This window comes from Elephantulus edwardii, unplaced genomic scaffold (genome assembly GCF_000299155.1).
Source record: "Elephantulus edwardii isolate Elephantulus edwardi_28Jun2011 unplaced genomic scaffold, EleEdw1.0 scaffold00169, whole genome shotgun sequence".
Classification (NCBI taxonomy): Eukaryota; Metazoa; Chordata; class Mammalia; order Macroscelidea; family Macroscelididae; genus Elephantulus; species Elephantulus edwardii.
The window spans coordinates 7099420-7104709 of record NW_006399919.1 but is presented as its reverse complement, the minus strand read 5'-3'; the positions used below and the strand labels follow the sequence as shown (position 1 = coordinate 7104709).

Genomic DNA, 5290 nt, shown 5'->3' with positions numbered 1-5290 from the left:
TTTTTGTTTCTTGTAATAATGTTTTGTAATTTTCTTTGAATAGATCTTTTGTGCTTCTAGTTATATTTACTCCCAAATATTTAATCTTGTGATTAGCTATTTTGAAGGGCATTGCTTTTCTTAGCTCCAGCTCTGTATTCTTTTTGTCACTGTAGAGAAATCCAACTGATTTCGTATGTTGATCTTGTATCCTGCTACTTTGCTGAATTGGTCAACTATGTCCAATAGTTTTCTTGCTGAGTCTTTAGGGTTTTCTGTACACTTGAGACTTTTTACTTTCATCAGGAGATCAACTTAAGGACTCCATAAATGTAGACCCTACTGTGCAGAGTTCCTCCTTTTGTTTATTCTAAATCCCTTAGTTGGATACATGGAATATTGTATGTTTTGAATTGGGCGATGACCCACTCTAATGAGTCAGAGAGCAGAGGACAGCTGTAAAAGGACCAGCAATTTCTTCATATTTTATACAAAGCTGCTGTGGCACTGAGGTGGGAGCACTCAGCTACTATCCAAAAGGCCTGAGGTGCGAACCCTTCAGCCGAGAAATTGGCTTTCCTAGTGGTTTATAGCTGTTGAAACCCTGTGGGCACGTTTCTTCCTTGCCCTGTTTTATATGTCACCGATCTGGTTTTCTGGGACTGTGAATCACAGGACAGAAGAGTGCCCATCTGTTTAAGCAGCTGGTGGATTTGAACTCGGTTCTTTTGGGTTGGCAGTGCAAGTCCTTACCACTAAGCCACCAAAGCTCTCTTCCATGGCCTACAGGGGCTCTAGAAGTTGCAATCTACTCCCTCGCAACGAGGTTTTAAAAAAATTTTTTTTGGTAAAGGAAAATGGTAAGGCTACTATTTTGAACAGTTAAAAATGGAATGTGAGGGGACTTTAAAATACTAATGCAGCCATCATTTGTTGTTAAGTGTGATTGAGTTGCGTACCACCCACATCCATGCTAGCCTGCTTCTACCCTGTCCTAACCAGCATCATTTTCATCATCCCTGACACATTGCTGTAGACATTGGATCAATCTGTTTTTGAAGGTCTTCCTCTCCTTCCCTGGTATCTATTTCATCTTTAGAATCACACCAAGATTTATGTAGATCATTTGATAGTACCTACACTTAATATTTGGAAGGAGGAGTGGCATCCACTTCCATAATAGCTTGCCTCCAGAAACCCTATGAACCTGGAGAGAGGAAGAAAGGCACGTCCGAGGACTCTCCTTCGTAGGGTCACTATGAGTCGCCTGCGACTCGAAGACACTTAACAACAAACTTAATATATTCAGTTTTCTGAAGATGTTTGGAGAATGAAAATTTCTAGTGGTGTTTTGTTTGTTTCTTTTACTTTTTAGGTTCTTAAAGTTTGGAAGCAGAAGTCGCATCCTAAAGAACATGCCTCTGGAAACTCATTTTGAGAATCTACCACAGTTATAGAAAGCCTTCACTTCTTTTGTTCATAGGGTTGCTATGAGTCATGCTCCACTTGACAGCAATCATCAACAACAGTGTAAATAGAAGGAGCTCTGGTGGCCTAGGGGCAATCCCAGAAGCATGCATTTCAAGGATACCATCTGCTTTGCAGGAGAAGGATAGGCAGATTTCCTCCCTGCGATTAAGTGCCTCTGAAAACCCACCAGAGGGTCAGATAATGGTGGCTTCTGGCTTGAAGGTACACAACAACAATAAAATGTAAATAGGGAGCTCTGGTGGCCTAATGCTAAAAAGCTGCACTGCAATCCCAAAGGCATGTGGTTGGAATCCACCACTTCTTTGAGAGGATGTGCAATCTATTTCGTCCTGTTTGATTAATGGCCTCTGCAAACCCTCCAAAGGCTCAGCTCTGGGCAGTTCCAACTCGTTGGCATACCGCAACAACAGTGTAAATAAATCATAGAGATAGATCTCTTAACTTTAGAAACTATGCCTTCCAAATACAAATGAATGAGGTCAGATGTAAAATAAAACCATATAGTAACGTCCTTGTTTCTTAAGGGAGTTGCTGCTGTTAAGTGCCATTGAGTCCAGTACGACTCATAGCAACAAATGAACAACAAACCTGAATTCCACCCCAATCCTGTGCTATTCTCATTATCTCTGATACACTTGAGCCCATTGCTGTAGTCACTGTGTCAATCTATGCACTGGGGGTCTTCCTCTCTTTAGTCGACCTTTCCAAACATGATATCCCTTTCCAAGGAATAAACTCTCCTATCAACATATCCATAGTATGAGAGATGAAGCTTCACCATCTTTTCCTCCAAGAAGTATGCTGGTTACCCTTTTCTAAGACATACTTGTTTCATTCTGCTGGCAGTCCATGGGATAGTCTCCAACACCACAATTAATTGAAAAGACTATGGATTGAATCAGGTGGACCTTAGGGAATAAGAGACATTAAAGGAACAAGGTGTAACATCATACTGTCATTGTGGTAGAGACCGCTAATGGGATGTTTAGTTTATAAATCTGTAAGATCAGTAATCGTAAGAGACAGTTCTCTATCAATAAGTTGGATCAATTTGTTAAATATGATATGAAGTTATAAAAGCTTGATTTACTTTGAATTGGTTTACTGGTTTGTTGAATGTGGCTAGCAATTGGTAGTACTGAACTTAGGGCTTTTGGAAGAAGAACTATTATTTACCTGCTTATCATGACATTTTATTTCATGAACATTGTAATTATTTGTAATAATACTCTTTAATCACACATTTACAGGAAAATCCGGAAGTCATTTTTAAGATCATTTCTCTCTAAAGAAGAAGTATTATGAAATAAAAGTATGTTGTTATGTGCCAAGAAGAGCAACTAATGGATTCGAACCGTTTACCTTTGAGATTAAAGTGCAGCTTCTTAATGCTAGACCATGAGAACGCCATGAAATGAAAATACAAAGACAATTTAGAAGAGATCGTAAAATAGAATGTAGTCCTAGTACGGACAGGATTAAAAACATTAAAAATCATTTTAGAACTAAACTGTTGTGTGCCAAGGAATCAAAATTGACTCATAGCTGATCCTCCAGAAGGTTTTCAGAGACAATCACTGGAGAGACAACTGCTCGTCCATCTCCCATGAACAGCTCTGATGGATTGCAGTGCAACTTCTTACCACTAGGCCACCAGAGTTCCCTAAATAAACTAAGATCCTTCATTAAAAAGTTTCATTTAGATATGGAAAGATTTGTATATGGGTATGCACAGGCTTGAAAATGTTTCCCAAAAAAAAAGAGAAAATGTTTTCCAAAAGTCTTTTTTGAAGTTAATGACAAAGTAGTGGTTTATGTAAATAAGATTAATAAATATTCATGAAAACACAAATAAACCTCTTGATAGTCACTCAAAACCCATTGCTGCTGAGTTGGAAGGGATTCATAGCGGACTCTGCATTGTGTTTCTGAGGCTTCAGATGGCACAGGAGGAGATTCCCCCTGCCCTGGGAACTACTGGTGGATCTCAACCACGAGAGAGGCATGGCCTTTAGGCTAGCAGCCCAACTCCATGCAGAATATGCCACCAGATATTTTTATCATTTCCATATTCTTTGCGGCCAACAGTCTTTGGAATGGACACACACATGGATTTCCTTACAGGAATTTGGACGGGTGATGGTGGTGGTGTTAGGTGCTACGGAGTCGAGTACAACTCATGGTGACCTGCTGAATAAAAGATGTGTTTTCAACATTTCTTGTCTGAGATGAATGAGCACATGCAGGGTAGTAGCACAAGCAATTGAAGCACCTAAGTTGGTATCTTGTCAACTCCTGGAGACTTATTTTGTGCCAAACTTTCAATGCAGCTTGGACTTTCCCCCTCAGTACCATTGGTTCTTGAGGATATACTTGCTGAAATGGTTCAGTATTGACCAGTTCTTTTTGGTACAAAGATTCTGCATATTCTTCCCATCTTGTTTTTAATTGGGCTTTTTTGTGTCATATTTTGGAAAAAAAATCCTTCAGCATTGCTACTGAAGACTTGAATCCTTTCTTCAGTTCTTCCAGCTTTAGGAATACCTGGCACTTTTTACCTTTTGTGTTTTCTAACTTCATATACTTGCACAGTTCTCTCTTTTTAAAAAATATTTATAATTGTAATTATATTTATTGGCTTTTATAGTTACATATTTTTACTTATATAAATATATATTCACAATTATAAATATAATTGTTGTTGTTGTTGTTATGTGCCATCTAGTCACCTGTGACTCATAGCGATCCTATGTACAACAGCACTAAACCCTGCTCTATCCTGTGCCAATCTTATTGTCCCTGACACACCTATCCCCAATACCCCAGACACTGAATCAATCCATCTCATTGAGGGTCTTCTTTTCTTGCTCTGTCCCTCTACCCTCCCAAGCATGATGTCCCTCTCCAAGGACTGGTCCCTCCCTGCAACGTATCCAAAGTATGTCAGACGAAGCTTCAGAATCCTTGCCTCCAAGGAGCAGTCTGGTTTCACCTTCTCCAGGACAAACCAAATATAATTAACCAACAGTATTACTAAACAAGGGAGGAGGTTAGTAAGGCCTATGTTCAACAGAGCACAAAACATAGTTCTAATTGACCTAGTTTGTTGTTTTCGGATTTTGTTTTTTTTTAAATTTTTTTAATATTTTTTATGTGTCTACCATCAAATCAGATCTGACTGGTACAGGAGGAGATTGTTCCTCCTTCTTCAGCAGAGCATCTGGTAGATTCGAACTGCACACCACAGTGCAGTTTCTTGCCACTACGTCACCAGAGCTTGCCTGTTTTTTTTTTTTTTTTTTTTTTAAATAACGTTTTTATTTGATACTGGTTTACTTACAAAATAGACATTGTTTTCCACACCAGATCTTTCCCATTTCCTTTACCCACCCCTCTCTCTACCCATCAAATTGTATGACGCTGTGATTACACCCCTGCCCACTCTAACCCCTCTGCTCCTGCCCTATACCCATTGAATCTTCATACACATTTTACTAGTTATGTTTTTATTTCTACAACAGTGGTCTTACACAGTATTTGTCCTAATGGAACTTTTTGCACACTTCTTATACTACTTGGTTTTGTCTTCTTTTTTTTTTCTTTCTATAATTATATTTTATTAATATTCATAAACATTTACAGAGATTTTGGGTTTCCTCTCATTCATTGTTGCACTATTCTCTCTACCCTCCTCCCAGTTTGTTCTTGTCCAAATGTCACAGTGTTTGTCAAAGCCAGTTCTGATTAATCTTCTTTGCCAGTGTGTCCTTTGCCATTCCCTATCACTCCTCCCTGAGAGAGACTTCACCCTGAGTCATAA

At 39.0% G+C, this 5290-nt stretch overlaps 1 protein-coding gene across 1 annotated transcript in view; it reads right to left on the bottom strand.

The window, feature by feature from the left end:
- The window catches only part of TSC22D2 (TSC22 domain family, member 2), a 55551-nt gene that overhangs the window by 49867 nt on the left and 394 nt on the right, over nt 1-5290 (bottom strand). The gene's annotated exons all lie outside the window — the stretch shown is intronic.